Below are 14,155 nucleotides of genomic sequence, written 5' to 3' on the forward strand. Positions count from 1 at the left end.
ACCATTCCGCAGGTCGAGTCCATACCAAGGCCGCATAGAGATTCACGATGAGCTCCTGCATAGCAATCAGGAGACTTGCCGTGTCCATCACAATCGATAAATCCTGGTGCAAGATTTTTGCATCCGAGCGCTCCAACCAGTCGAGCACCAGCATCAATCGACATAAACGGGCACGGGGGGAGGATGCTCGAGAACACTACCTCCCCTATATAAGTTATTTGTCCGATTCTCAAGCAGCCGAAGTCTGGTCATCGAATCGGGTCAAAGACCACAACTTCCGACTTTACCCACAATGCAAGTCATCGAATCGAACATCGGCCCCCGAGTCGGACTCCATGCGTATGTCAGGTCATCGGACCCAAATTCCGCCTTCCTGCGCATGGCGGGCCATCAATATCAACTCGGTCATCGGACCCAAACTCCGCCTTTTTGCGTATGGCACGCCTTCAAATCGGTCATCGGACCCAAATTCCGCCTTCCTGTGCATGGCGGGCCATCAACATCAACTCGGTCATCGGACCCAAATTCCGCCTTTCTGCGCATGGCACGCCATCAACTCGGTCATCGGACCCAAATTCCGCCTTCCTGCGCATGGCAGGTCATCGGACACAAATTCAGACCTCGCCAATATGCCTACGTATCGAATCGGTCATCGGACCCAACTTCCGACTTCATCCATACTGTAGGGTCTTTGAGGTTGGCGCGGTGCGCTCAACCCAGGGAGTCGACCCATCGAAGCATACACCTCCCCTATATAAGCTATTTGTCCGATTCCCACACCTGTGTAGTTTGCACCTCTGACCAGGACATCGACCCCAACTTCCGAACTCGACTGCAACGACGGCACCAGCGCCTTGGTGCGCACCTTGCGACGCACAGTCCCAACATTCGCCTTCCTGCACATGGCAGGTCATCGGACCCAAATTCCGACCTCGCGAGTATGCCTACATATCGAATCGGTCATCGGACCCAACTTCCGACTTCATCCATACCGTAGGGTCTTTGAGGTTGGCGCGGTGCGCTCAACCCGGGGAGTCGACCCAACGAAGCATACACCTCCCCTATATAAGCTATTTGTCCGATTCCCACACCTGTGTAGTTTGCACCTCCGATCAAGACATCGACCCCAACTTCCGAACTCGCCTCCAACGACCGAAACCAGCGCCTTGGTGCGCACCTTGCAACGCACAGTGCCAACATTCGCCTTCCTGCACGTGGCAGGTCATCGGACCCAAATTCCGACCTCGCGAGTATGCCTACATATCGAATCGGTCATCGGACCCAACTTCCGACTTCATCCATACCGTAGGGTCTTTGAGGTTGGCGCGGTGCGCTCAACCCGGGGAGTCGACCCAACGAAGCATACACCTCCCCTATATAAGCTATTTGTCCGATTCCCACACCTGTGTAGCTTGCACCTCCGATCAGGACATCGACCCCAACTTCCGAACTCGACTAAAAAGACCGCACCAGCGCCTTGGTGTGCACCTTGCAACGCACAGTGTCAACATTCGCCTTCCTGCACATGGCAGGTCATCGGACCCAAATTCCGACCTCATGAGCATACCTACTAATCGAATCGGTCATCGGACCCAACTTCCGACTTCATCCATACCGTAGGGTCTTTGAGGTTGGCGCGGTGCGCTCAACCTGGGGAGTCGACCCATCGAAGCATACACCTCCCCTATATAAGCTATTTGTCCGATTCCGACACCTGTGTAGTTTGCACCTCCGCTCAGGACATCGACCCCAACTTCCGAACTCGCCTGCAACGACCGAACCAGCGCCTTGGTGCGCACCAAAAGTGCGCACTTTTGGAGGGCACTTTTCTGCGCTCCAAAGGTGCGCACTTTTGGAGGGCACTTTTTGGAGGGCACTTTTCTGCGCTCCAAAGGTGCGCACTTTTGGAGGGCACTTTTTGGAGGGCACTTTTCTGCGCTCCAAAGGTGCGCACTTTTGGAGGGCACTTTTTGGAGGGCACTTTTCTGCGCTCCAAAGGTGCGCACTTTTGGAGGGCACTTTTTTGGAGGGCACTTTTCTGCGCTCCAAAGGTGCGCACTTTTGGAGGGCACTTTTTGGAGGGCACTTTTCTGCGCTCCAAAGGTGCGCACTTTGGAGGGCACTTTTTGGAGGGCACTTTTCTGCGCTCCAAAGGTGCGCACTTTTGGAGGGCACTTTTTGGAGGGCACTTTTCTGCGCTCCAAAGGTGCGCACTTTTGGAGGGCACTTTTTGGAGGGCACTTTTCTGCGCTCCAAAGGTGCGCACTTTTGGAGGGCACTTTTTGGAGGGCACTTTTCTGCGCTCCAAAGGTGCGCACTTTTGGAGGGCACTTTTGTGCACTCCAAAGGTGCGCACTTTTGGAGGGGCACTTTTCCTGTGCTCCAAAGGTGCACACCTAGGTGAGCACCTTCGACCACACCTTGTAGCACACCAAACTCTGACTTTCGACTTCATCCGCAATGCAGGGTCTTTGAGGTTGGCGCAATGCGCACAACCAGGGGAGTCGACCCATCAAACCCAACACCTCCCCTATATAAGCTATTTGTCTGATTCTCATACATGCGTAGCCTGCAGGAGCAATTAGGACATCGACCCCAACTTTCGGCTTCTAAACGAAAACAAGGTCTTTGAGGTTGGTGTAATGCGAAACAACTAGGGGAGTCAACCCATCAAACCCAACACCTCCCCTATATAAGCTATTTGTCTGATTCTCATACATGTGTAGTCTACAGGAGCAATTAGGACATCGACCCCAACTTTTGACTTCTTAACGAAAACAAGGTCTTTGAGGTTGACGTAATGCGCACAACCAGGGGAGTCGACCCATCAAACCCAACACCTCCCCTATATAAGCTATTTGTCCGATTCTCATACATGTGTAGCCTGCAGGAGCCATTAGGACATTGACCCCAACTTTTGACTTCTTAACGAAAACAAGGTCTTTGAGGTTGGCGTAATGCGCACAACCAAGGGAGTTGACCCATCAAACCCAACACCTCCCCTATATAAGCTATTTGTCTGATTCTCATACATGTGTAGACTGCAACAACGATTAGGACATCCACCCCAACTTCTGAATTCGTCTGCGTTGACCGCACCAAAGGTGCACGCCTTGGTGCTCACCAAAATCCGACTTCCGACTTCTTCTGCTATGCGGGGTCTTTGAGGTTGGCGCAGTGCGCACAACCAGGGGAGTCAACCCACCGAATGCAACACCTCCCCTATATAAGCTATTTGTCTGATTCTCATACATGCGTAGACTGCAGCAATGATTAGGACATCCACCCCAACTTTTGACTTCTTAAACAAGACAGGGTCTTTGAAGTTGGTGCAGTGCACACAACCAGGGGAGTCGACCCATCAAACGCAACACCTCCCCTATATAAAGCTATTTGTCCGATTCTCATACGTGTAGTCTGCAGCAGCGATTAGGACATCGACCCCAACTTCCGAATTCGTTTGCATTGACCGCACCAAAGGTGCACGCCTTGGTGTGCACCCTGGAGTGCACTTTGGTGCTCACCTCGGTGCACACTTTGGTGTGCACCTCGGTGTGCACCAAAGGTGCGCACCTTGGAGCGCACCAAAGGTGTACACTTTGGAGCGCACCACATAGGGTCTTTGAGAGGTTGGCGCAGTGCGCACACCCAAGGTGGGTGTTGAGGTGCGTGCCGAGGTGGGTGGGTGCTAGGGTGCGCTCCATGGTGGGTGCCAGGGTGGGTGCGTGCTAGGGTGGATTCCAAAGAGGGTCATAGGGTGGGTGCCAAGGTGGGTTGGTGATATAGTGGGTTCAAAGGTGGGTACTAGGGTGGGTTCCAAGGTGGGTCACAAGTTGGGTGCCAGGATGCGTGGGTGTTAGGTTTGGGTGCCAAGGTGGGCTCCTGCGTGGGTGGGTGCTAGGGTGGGTTTCAAGGTGGACGCGAGGGCGGGTGCCAAGGTGGGTAACAAGTTGGGTGTTAGGATGGGTGAGTGCTAGAGTGGGTGCCAAGGTGGGTGGGTGCTAAGGTGGATGCCAAGGTGGTTCACAGGGTGGGTGGGTTCTAGGGTGAGTTCCAAGGTGGGTCACAGGTTCAGTGCTAGGGTGGGTGTCAAGGCGGGTGTCGAGGTGCCTGGGTGCTAGGGTGTGGATGCCAATGTGGGTCATAGGGTGGGTACTAGGGTGGGCTGCAATGTGGGTGCCAAGGTGGGTAACATGCTCGGTGGGTTCTAAATTGGGTGCCAGGGTGGGTGTGCACCCACCTTGCCCGAGGTGGGTGCCAAGGTGCCAGTGTGGGTGGGTGCTAGGTGGATGCCAAGGTGGGTGAGAAGGTGGGTGATAGGTTGAGTGGTAGGATGGGTGGGTGCCAAGATGGGTCACAGGGTGGGTGCAAGGGTGGGTAGGTGCTAGGGTTGGTGTCAGGGTGGGTGGGTGCTAGGTTGGGTTCCAAGGTGGGTGCGAGGGTGAGTGTCAAGGTGGGTCACAGGTTAGGTGCTAGGATGGGTGAGTGCTAGGGTGCAAAGGTGCCAGGGTGGGTGCTAGGATGGGTCGATGCTAGGGTGAGTGGCAAGGTGGGTCCACAAGGTGTCAAGGTGGGTGCCGAGGTGGGTGCCAAGTCGGCGACTGCTATGGTGGATGCCAAGGTGGGTCACGGGGTGGGTGCCAAGTTGCTAGGTTGGGTTCCAAGGTGGGTGCCAACGTGGGTGCTAGGGTGCGTGGGTTAAAGGGTGTGTCACAACGTGGGTGCCAGGATGGGTGCGCACCCACACTGGCCAAGACGGGTGCGGGTGCAAGGTTGGGTTCCAAGCCCGGTCACAGGCTGGGTGCTAGGATGGGTGGGTGCCAAGGTGGGCACCAGGGTGGGTGCACCCACCCTGGCCAAGGTGGGTCACGGGGTGGGTCCTAGGGTGGGTAACGGGGTGGGTACTAAGGTGCGTGCCAAGGTGGGTCATAGGGTGGGTGCCAAGGTGGGCACCAGGGTGGGTGTGCACCAACCCTAGCCAGGGTAGGTCACGGGGTGGTTGTCGGGGTGGGCGTCAAGGAGCCAAGGTGGGTGGCAAGTAGCCAAGTTGCGTGCCAAGGTGGGTGTCGGGGTGGGTGCCAAGGATCCAAGGTGGGTGCCAAGGAACCAAGGTGGGTGTCTGGGTGGGTGCCGAGGTGGGAGCCAGGGTGGGTCCCAAGGTGAGTGCAAAGGTGGGTGCCAGGGTCAAGGTGAGTGCCAATGTGGGTTCCAAGGTGCCAGGGTCAGGGTGAGTGCCAATGTGGGTTCAAAGGTGCTAAGTTGGGTGCGAGGTTGGGTGCGAGGGTGGGTGGGTGCCAAGGTGTGCTAGGTGGAAGCCCGGGTGGGTCGGCATCCCATGGGTGTCGAGTTGGGTGCCTGATGGGTGCTTCTTGTCAAGTTTTAGTCGTCGGGACTCATTTCGAGCCTTAGAGGTCGTTTCTTGTCCGGTTGCCCTGTCTTCGACCTGGGAACCCAATTTTGGTCCTCGGGTCCCATTTTTTTTTGTCTCGCATCCCACTTTTGGCCTGTGGCCTTTTCGGGGTCGATTCTCGTTTTGGGCATCAGAGCATGTTTCTTCTCCTAAAACCCAATATTTGTTTATTAAGTCTCGGAACACATTTTTGTTCTCGTGGACCCATCATGGGTCTTGGAACGCATTTGTGGTCCTTGGGTCCCATTTTGCATCCCGAAACTTGTGTTTTGGTGCTTGATCCCTATTTTGGGTGCCCACCTTGCACCAAGTGCGCACCCGGGGCAAACCGAGCGCCTTGGTGCACCGGGGCAAGATCGAGCGTGCACCCGAGGCGCCCCGAACATGCACCAAGGTGCACTCGGCCCACATGTGAGCGCAGGTCGTTGCGCCCGAGGTGGTGTGTGGGCACCGCGTTGCAGACGGGACACTGCACGCACACGACGCCCCCTCCAGGTGCACGCACGTAGGCCGGGCCGGGTGCACACCCGACGCCCTAGCAAGGTGCGCGCACCCGGGCAGGGCTCACACTTGGCGAACGGGGCGCACTTCGCGAGGGAGGGTGTGCACCTCGACGGGGGTGGGTGGCCGGGGTGGATTCGCACGTGGGTCGCGGTTTGCTAAGTACACACTGCGACAAGCTCATAACGGGTGCGATCATACCAGCATTAGTGCACCGGATCCCATCAGAACTCCGCAGTTAAGCGCGCTTGGGCCGGAGTAGTACTGGGATGGGTGACCTCCCGGGAAGTCCCGGTGTTGCACCCTTTTTTAGTTTTTCGCCGGGCGTCGCAATGCTATTTGAATAAACCTTTTGCCCGTTTGCGTTCTCGTCGGGGCCGGGCCGGGCCGGGGTGCGCTGCCCGCACTACCGCGCGCGCGGGGGCGACACCGAGCGCGCACCCGAGGCGCCCCGAGCACACAGGCCACGGTGCAACCCGGGCGTTGTGCGCGCACCCCGGTGCGCCCGAGGTGCTGCGCGCGCACCCAGGTGAAATCGGTGTGCACCTCGGCCAGTGCGCGCTCGGTCGAGTCGCGCACGTTGGCCAAGGTGCACGGTGATGTTTCTTACTCTAAGGTTCCGCACCAGACGCCCGGGACAGGTGAGCGAAGCTGGGCGGGGCCGGGTGCGCGGGCCGGGGCAGGTGCACGCAGCTGGAGAGAGCTTTGGAGCACACTTCGGAGCGCACCAATGATGCGCTCCATTCAAAAGTTTCCTGAAAAGGCAAAAAAAGTTGAGATTATAGAATTTCCCACTTGAGAGATTGTAAAAAAAAAAAATTTAAAATGAAGGAAACGCGGGTGCCAAGGTGTGCGCAGCCCAGCCAAGGTGTGCGCACCAAGGCGCCCACCCTGGCGAAGGTGCACGCAAGGTGCGCACCCGAGGCAAACCGGACAATTAACCCAACTTTCGACTTCGCGCGCACCTTGGAGCGCACTTCGGAGCGCTCCTTGGTGCGCACCAATCTTGGGCACCTCGGAGTGCACCATGGCGCCCACCAAGGTGCGCACCCGGGGCAAACCGAGCTCCGACTTCGTGCGCACCTTGGAGCGCACGAAAGGTGCGCACCATGGCGCCCACCAAGGTGCGCAGCCCAGCCAAGGCGTGCGCATCAAGGTGCGCACCCTGGCGAAGGTGCGCACCCGGGGCAAACCGAGCTCCGACTTCGTGCGCACCTTGGAGCGCACAAAAGGTGCGCAACCCAGCCAAGGTGTGCGCACCCCGGTCAAACCGAGCTCCGAATCGTGCGCACCAGAGGTGCACGCCATCGTGCGCACCTTGGAGCACACTTCGGAGCCCTCCTTGGTGCGCGCCGATGTTGCGCACCTCGGAGCGCACCCGGGGAAAACAATGCAATTAACCCGACTTTCGACTTCGTGGGCACCTCGGAGCGCTCTCGGGTTCGCACCTCGGAGCACACCGAGGTGCGCACCTTTGATGCGCTGCCTTCACCAATTTCCAGAAAAGGCAAGAAAACATTGAGAAGGTGTGCGCACCGAGGTGCCCACCCTGGCGAAGGTGCACGCGAGGTGCGCACCCGGGGCAAACCGGGCTCCGACTTCGTGCACGCCGCACCTTGGAGCACACTTCGGAGCGCTCCTTGGTGCGCACCAGGGCGCGCAACCCAGCCGAGGTGCCCACCCCGGCGAAGGTGCACGCGAGGTGCGCACCCGGGGCAAACCGGGCTCCGACTTCGTGCACGCCATGGTGCCCACCGCGGCGAAGGTGCACGCGAGGTGCGCACCCGGGGCAAACCGGGCTCCGACTTCGTGCACGCCGCACCTTGGAGCACACTTCGGAGCGCTCCTTGGTGCGCACCATGGTGCCCACCAGGGCGCGCAACCCCGCCGAAGGTGCACGCGAGGTGCGCACCCGGGGCAAACCGGGCTCCGACTTCGTGCACGCCGCACCTTGGAGCACACTTCGGAGCGCTCCTTGGTGCGCACCATGGTGCCCACCAGGGCGCGCAACCCCGCCGAAGGTGCACGCGAGGTGCGCACCCGGGGCAAACCGGGCTCCGACTTCGTGCACGCCATGGTGCGCACCGCGGCGAAGGTGCGCACCCGGGGCAAACCGGGCTCCGACTTCGTGCACGCCGCACCTTGGAGCACACTTCGGAGCGCTCCTTGGTGCGCACCAGGGCGCGCAACCCAGCCGAGGTGCCCACCCCGGCGAAGGTGCACGCGAGGTGCGTACCCGGGGCAAACCGGGCTCCGACTTCGTGCACGCCGCACCTTGGAGCACACTTCGGAGCGCTCCTTGGTGCGCACCATGGTGCCCACCAGGCCGCGCAACCCAGCCAAGGTGTGCGCACCAAGGTGCACGCGAGGTGCGCACCCGGGGCAAACCGGGGTCCGACTTCGTGCACGCCGCACCTTGGAGCACACATCGGGGCGCTCCCGGGTTCGCACCGGCGTTGCGCACCGTGGTGGGCACCTCGGAGCACACCAAGGTGGGCAGCGAGGTGCGCACCTTTGATGCGATGCCTTCACTAATTTCCATAAAAGGCAAAAAAAAAAACGAGATTTTAAAATTTCCGTTTTGAAAGATAGTGAGAAAAAGGGAATGCTGGTGCCATCTTGAGCCCGCCCTGGTGCGCAGCCCAGCCAAGGTGTGCGCACCAAGGTGCCCACCCTGGCGAAGGTGCGCGCCCGGGCAATTAATCCAACTTCCAACTTCGCGCGCGCCAGGGTGGGAGCGCACCCAACAACCGGGCCTGGGAAGAGCCAATGCGAGAAACCCCACCAAACGCTCTGACAAAAAAAGAGGGGGCGCTCCAGTAACCCCGCTTCGGAGCGCACCCTGGGCAAACCCAGCCAAGGTGCCCACCCCGGCCAAGGTGCAGGCGAGGTGCGCACCCGGGGCAAACCGGGCTCCGACAACGTGCACGCCGCACCTTGGAGCACACTTCGTAGCGCTCCCGGGTGCGCACCTCAGAGCACACCAAGGTGGGCAGCGAGGTGCGCACCTTTGATGCGCTGCCTTCACTAATTTCCAGAAAAGGCAAAAAAAAAAGGAGATTTTAAAATTTTCGTTTTGAAAGATAGTGAAAAAAACGGAACGCGCGTGCCATCTTGAGCCCGCCCTGGTGCGCAGCCCAGGTAAGGTGCCCACCCTGGCAAAGGTGCGCACCCGGGCAATTAACCCTACTTCCGACTTCGTGCGCGCCAGGGTGGCAACCGGGCCTCGGAAGAGCCAATGCGAGAAACCCCACCAAACGCTCCGACAAAAAAAGAGGCGGCGCTCCAATAACCCCGCTTCGGAGCGCAGCCGGGGCAAACCCAGCCAAGGTGCCCACCCCGACGAAGGTGCACGCGAGGTGCGCACCCGGGGCAAACCGGGCTCCGACAACGTGCACGCAGCACCTTGGAGCACACTTCGAAGCACTCCCGGGTGCCCACCGGCGTTGCGCACCGTGGTGGGCAGCGAGGTGCGCACCTTTGATGCGCTGCCTTCACTAATTTCCAGAAAAAGGCAAAAAAAAATGAGATTTTAAAATTTCCGTTTTGAAAGATAGTGAAAAAAAAGGAACGCGGGTGCCATCTTGAGCCCGCCCTGGTGCGCAGCCCAGGCAAGGCATGCGCACCAAGGTGCCCACCCGAGGTGCACACCCGGGGCAAACCGGGCTCCGACTTCGTGCAGGCCGCACCTTGGAGCACACTTCGGAGCGCTCCTTGGTGCGCACCATGGTGCCCACCAGGGCGCGCAACCCAGCCAAGGTCTGCACACCAAGGTGCCCACCCCGGCGAAGGTGCACGCGAGGTGCGCACCCGGGGCAAACCGGGCTCCGACTTCGTGCACGCCATGGTGCCCACCGCGGCGAAGGTGCACGCGAGGTGCGCACCCGGGGCAAACCGGGCTCCGACTTCGTGCACGCCGCACCTTGGAGCACACTTCGGAGCGCTCCTTGGTGCGCACCATGGTGCCCACCAGGGCGCGCAACCCAGCCAAGGTGTGCGCACCAAGGTGCACGCGAGGTGCGCACCCGGGGCAAACCGGGGTCCGACTTCGTGCACGCCGCACCTTGGAGCACACATCGGAGCGCTCCCAGGTTCGCACCAGCGTTGCGCACCTTTGATGCGCTGCCTTCACTAATTTCAAGAAAAGGCAAAAAAAAACGAGATTTTAAAATTTCCGTTCTGAAAGATAGTGAAAAAAACGGAACGCGGGTGCCATCTTGAGCCCTTCCTGGTGCGCAGCCCAGGCAAGTTGTGCGCACCAAGGTGCCCACCCTGGCGGAGGTGCGCGCCCGGGGCAATCCGGGCTCCGACTTCGTGCACTGCATGGTGCCCACCAAGGCGCGCAACCCAGCCAAGGTGCCCACCGCAGCGAAGGTGCACGCGAGGTGCGCACCCGAGGTGCACACCCGGGGCAAACCGGGCTCCGACTTCGTGCACGCCGCACCTTGGAGCACACTTCAGAGCGCTCCTTGGTGCGCACCAGGGCGCGCAACCCAGCCGAGGTGCCCACCCCGGCGAAGGTGCACGCGAGGTGCGCACCCGGGGCAAACCGGGCTCCGACTTCGTGCACGCCATGGTGCCCACCGCGGCGAAGGTGCGCACCCGGGGCAAACCGGGCTCCGACTTCGTGCACGCCGCACCTTGGAGCACACTTCGGAGCGCTCCTTGGTGCGCACCATGGTGCCCACCAGGCCGCGCAACCCAGCCAAGGTGTGCGCACCAAGGTGCACGCGAGGTGCGCACCCGGGGCAAACCGGGGTCCGACTTCGTGCACGCCGCACCTTGGAGCACACATCGGGGCGCTCCCGGGTTCGCACCGGCGTTGCGCACCGTGGTGGGCACCTCGGAGCACACCAAGGTGGGCAGCGAGGTGCGCACCTTTGATGCGATGCCTTCACTAATTTCCATAAAAGGCAAAAAAAAAACGAGATTTTAAAATTTCCGTTTTGAAAGATAGTGAGAAAAAGGGAATGCTGGTGCCATCTTGAGCCCGCCCTGGTGCGCAGCCCAGCCAAGGTTTGCGCACCAAGGTGCCCACCCTGGCGAAGGTGCGCGCCCGGGCAATTAACCCAACTTCCAACTTCGCGCGCGCCAGGGTGGGAGCGCACCCAACAACCGGGCCTGGGAAGAGCCAATGCGAGAAACCCCACCAAACTCTCTGACAAAAAAAGAGGGGGCGCTCCAGTAACCCCGCTTCGGAGCGCACCCTGGGCAAACCCAGCCAAGGTGCCCACCCCGGCCAAGGTGCAGGCGAGGTGCGCACCCGGGGCAAACCGGGCTCCGACAACGTGCACGCCGCACCTTGGAGCACACTTCGTAGCGCTCCCGGGTGCGCACCTCAGAGCACACCAAGGTGGGCAGCGAGGTGCGCACCTTTGATGCGCTGCCTTCACTAATTTCCAGAAAAGGCAAAAAAAAAAGGAGATTTTAAAATTTCCGTTTTGAAAGATAGTGAAAAAAACGGAACGCGCGTGCCATCTTGAGCCCGCCCTGGTGCGCAGCCCAGGTAAGGTGCCACCCTGGCAAAGGTGCGCACCCGGGCAATTAACCCTACTTCCGACTTCGTGCGCGCCAGGGTGGCAACCGGGCCTCGGAAGAGCCAATGCGAGAAACCCCACCAAACGCTCCGACAAAAAAAGAGGCGGCGCTCCAATAACCCCGCTTCGGAGCGCAGCCGGGGCAAACCAAGCCAAGGTGCCCACCCCGACGAAGGTGCACGCGAGGTGCGCACCCGGGGCAAACCGGGCTCCGACAACGTGCACGCAGCACCTTGGAGCACACTTCGAAGCACTCCCGGGTGCCCACCGGCGTTGCGCACCGTGGTGGGCAGCGAGGTGCGCACCTTTGATGCGCTGCCTTCACTAATTTCCAGAAAAAGGCAAAAAAAAATGAGATTTTAAAATTTCCGTTTTGAAAGATAGTGAAAAAAAAGGAACGCGGGTGCCATCTTGAGCCCGCCCTGGTGCGCAGCCCAGGCAAGGCATGCGCACCAAGGTGCCCACCCGAGGTGCACACCCGGGGCAAACCGGGCTCCGACTTCGTGCAGGCCGCACCTTGGAGCACACTTCGGAGCGCTCCTTGGTGCGCACCATGGTGCCCACCAGGGCGCACCCGAGGCAAACCGGGCTCCGACTTCGTGCACGCCGCACCTTGGAGCACACATCGGAGCGCTCCCAGGTTCGCACCAGCGTTGCGCACCTTTGATGCGCTGCCTTCACTAATTTCCAGAAAAGGCAAAAAAAAACGATATTTTAAAATTTCCGTTCTGAAAGATAGTGAAAAAAACGGAACGCGGGTGCCATCTTGAGCCCTTCCTGATGCGCAGCCCAGGCAAGTTGTGCGCACCAAGGTGCCCACCCTGGCGGAGGTGCGCGCCCGGGGCAAACCGGGCTCCGACTTCGTGCACTGCATGGTGCCCACCAAGGCGCGCAACCCAGCCAAGGTGCCCACCGCAGCGAAGGTGCACGCGAGGTGCGCACCCGAGGTGCACACCCGGGGCAAACCGGGCTCCGACTTCGTGCACGCCGCACCTTGGAGCACACTTCAGAGCGCTCCTTGGTACGCACCAGGGCGCGCAACCCAGCCAAGGTGCTCACCCCGGCGAAGGTGCACGCGAGGTGCGCACCCGGGGCAAACCGGGCTCGGACTTCGTGCACGCCGCACCTTGGAGCACACATCGGAGCGCTCCCGGGTTCGCACCAGCATTGCGCACCTTTGATGCGCTGCCTTCACTAATTTCCAGAAAAGGCAAAAAAAAGAAAAAAATGAGATTTTAAAATTTCCGTTTTGAAAGATAGTGAAAAAAACGGAACGCGGGTGCCATCTTGAGCCCGCCCTGGTGTGCAGCCCAGGCAAGTTGTGCGCACCAAGGCACCCACCCTGGCCAAGGTGGGTCACGGGGTGGGTCCTAGGGTGGGTAACGGGGTGGGTACTAAGGTGCGTGCCAAGGTGGGTCATAGGGTGGGTGCCAAGGTGGGCACCAGGGTGGGTGTGCACCAACCCTAGCCAGGGTAGGTCACGGGGTGGTTGTCGGGGTGGGCGTCAAGGAGCCAAGGTGGGTGGCAAGTAGCCAAGTTGCGTGCCAAGGTGGGTGTCGGGGTGGGTGCCAAGGATCCAAGGTGGGTGCCAAGGAACCAAGGTGGGTGTCTGGGTGGGTGCCGAGGTGGGAGCCAGGGTGGGTCCCAAGGTGAGTGCAAAGGTGGGTGCCAGGGTCAAGGTGAGTGCCAATGTGGGTTCCAAGGTGCCAGGGTCAGGGTGAGTGCCAATGTGGGTTCAAAGGTGCTAAGTTGGGTGCGAGGTTGGGTGCGAGGGTGGGTGGGTGCCAAGGTGTGCTAGGTGGAAGCCCGGGTGGGTCGGCATCCCATGGGTGTCGAGTTGGGTGCCTGATGGGTGCTTCTTGTCAAGTTTTAGTCGTCGGGACTCATTTCGAGCCTTAGAGGTCGTTTCTTGTCCGGTTGCCCTGTCTTCGACCTGGGAACCCAATTTTGGTCCTCGGGTCCCATTTTTTTTTGTCTCGCATCCCACTTTTGGCCTGTGGCCTTTTCGGGGTCGATTCTCGTTTTGGGCATCAGAGCATGTTTCTTCTCCTAAAACCCAATATTTGTTTATTAAGTCTCGGAACACATTTTTGTTCTCGTGGACCCATCATGGGTCTTGGAACGCATTTGTGGTCCTTGGGTCCCATTTTGCATCCCGAAACTTGTGTTTTGGTGCTTGATCCCTATTTTGGGTGCCCACCTTGCACCAAGTGCGCACCCGGGGCAAACCGAGCGCCTTGGTGCACCGGGGCAAGATCGAGCGTGCACCCGAGGCGCCCCGAACATGCACCAAGGTGCACTCGGCCCACATGTGAGCGCAGGTCGTTGCGCCCGAGGTGGTGTGTGGGCACCGCGTTGCAGACGGGACACTGCACGCACACGACGCCCCCTCCAGGTGCACGCACGTAGGCCGGGCCGGGTGCACACCCGACGCCCTAGCAAGGTGCGCGCACCCGGGCAGGGCTCACACTTGGCGAACGGGGCGCACTTCGCGAGGGAGGGTGTGCACCTCGACGGGGGTGGGTGGCCGGGGTGGATTCGCACGTGGGTCGCGGTTTGCTAAGTACACACTGCGACAAGCTCATAACGGGTGCGATCATACCAGCATTAGTGCACCGGATCCCATCAGAACTCCGCAGTTAAGCGCGCTTGGGCCGGAGTAGTACTGGGATGGGTGACCTCCCGGGAAGTCCCGGTGTTGCACCCT

The 14,155-nt window shown here is 60.0% G+C and overlaps 2 non-coding genes across 2 annotated transcripts; both read left to right on the top strand.

Moving 5' to 3' along the window:
* The first annotated feature begins 6,098 nt into the window (after window positions 1–6,098).
* LOC131871961 (5S ribosomal RNA) lies at window positions 6,099–6,217 on the top strand. The gene has a single exon (XR_009370146.1). It is a non-coding gene; the product is annotated as a 5S ribosomal RNA (ribosomal RNA).
* A 7,819-nt stretch (window positions 6,218–14,036) lies between these two features.
* On the top strand, window positions 14,037–14,155 carry LOC131871972 (5S ribosomal RNA). Its single transcript, XR_009370157.1, has one exon. It is a non-coding gene; the product is annotated as a 5S ribosomal RNA (ribosomal RNA).

This window comes from Cryptomeria japonica, unplaced genomic scaffold (genome assembly GCF_030272615.1).
Source record: "Cryptomeria japonica unplaced genomic scaffold, Sugi_1.0 HiC_scaffold_495, whole genome shotgun sequence".
NCBI lineage: Eukaryota > Viridiplantae > Streptophyta > Pinopsida > Cupressales > Cupressaceae > Cryptomeria > Cryptomeria japonica.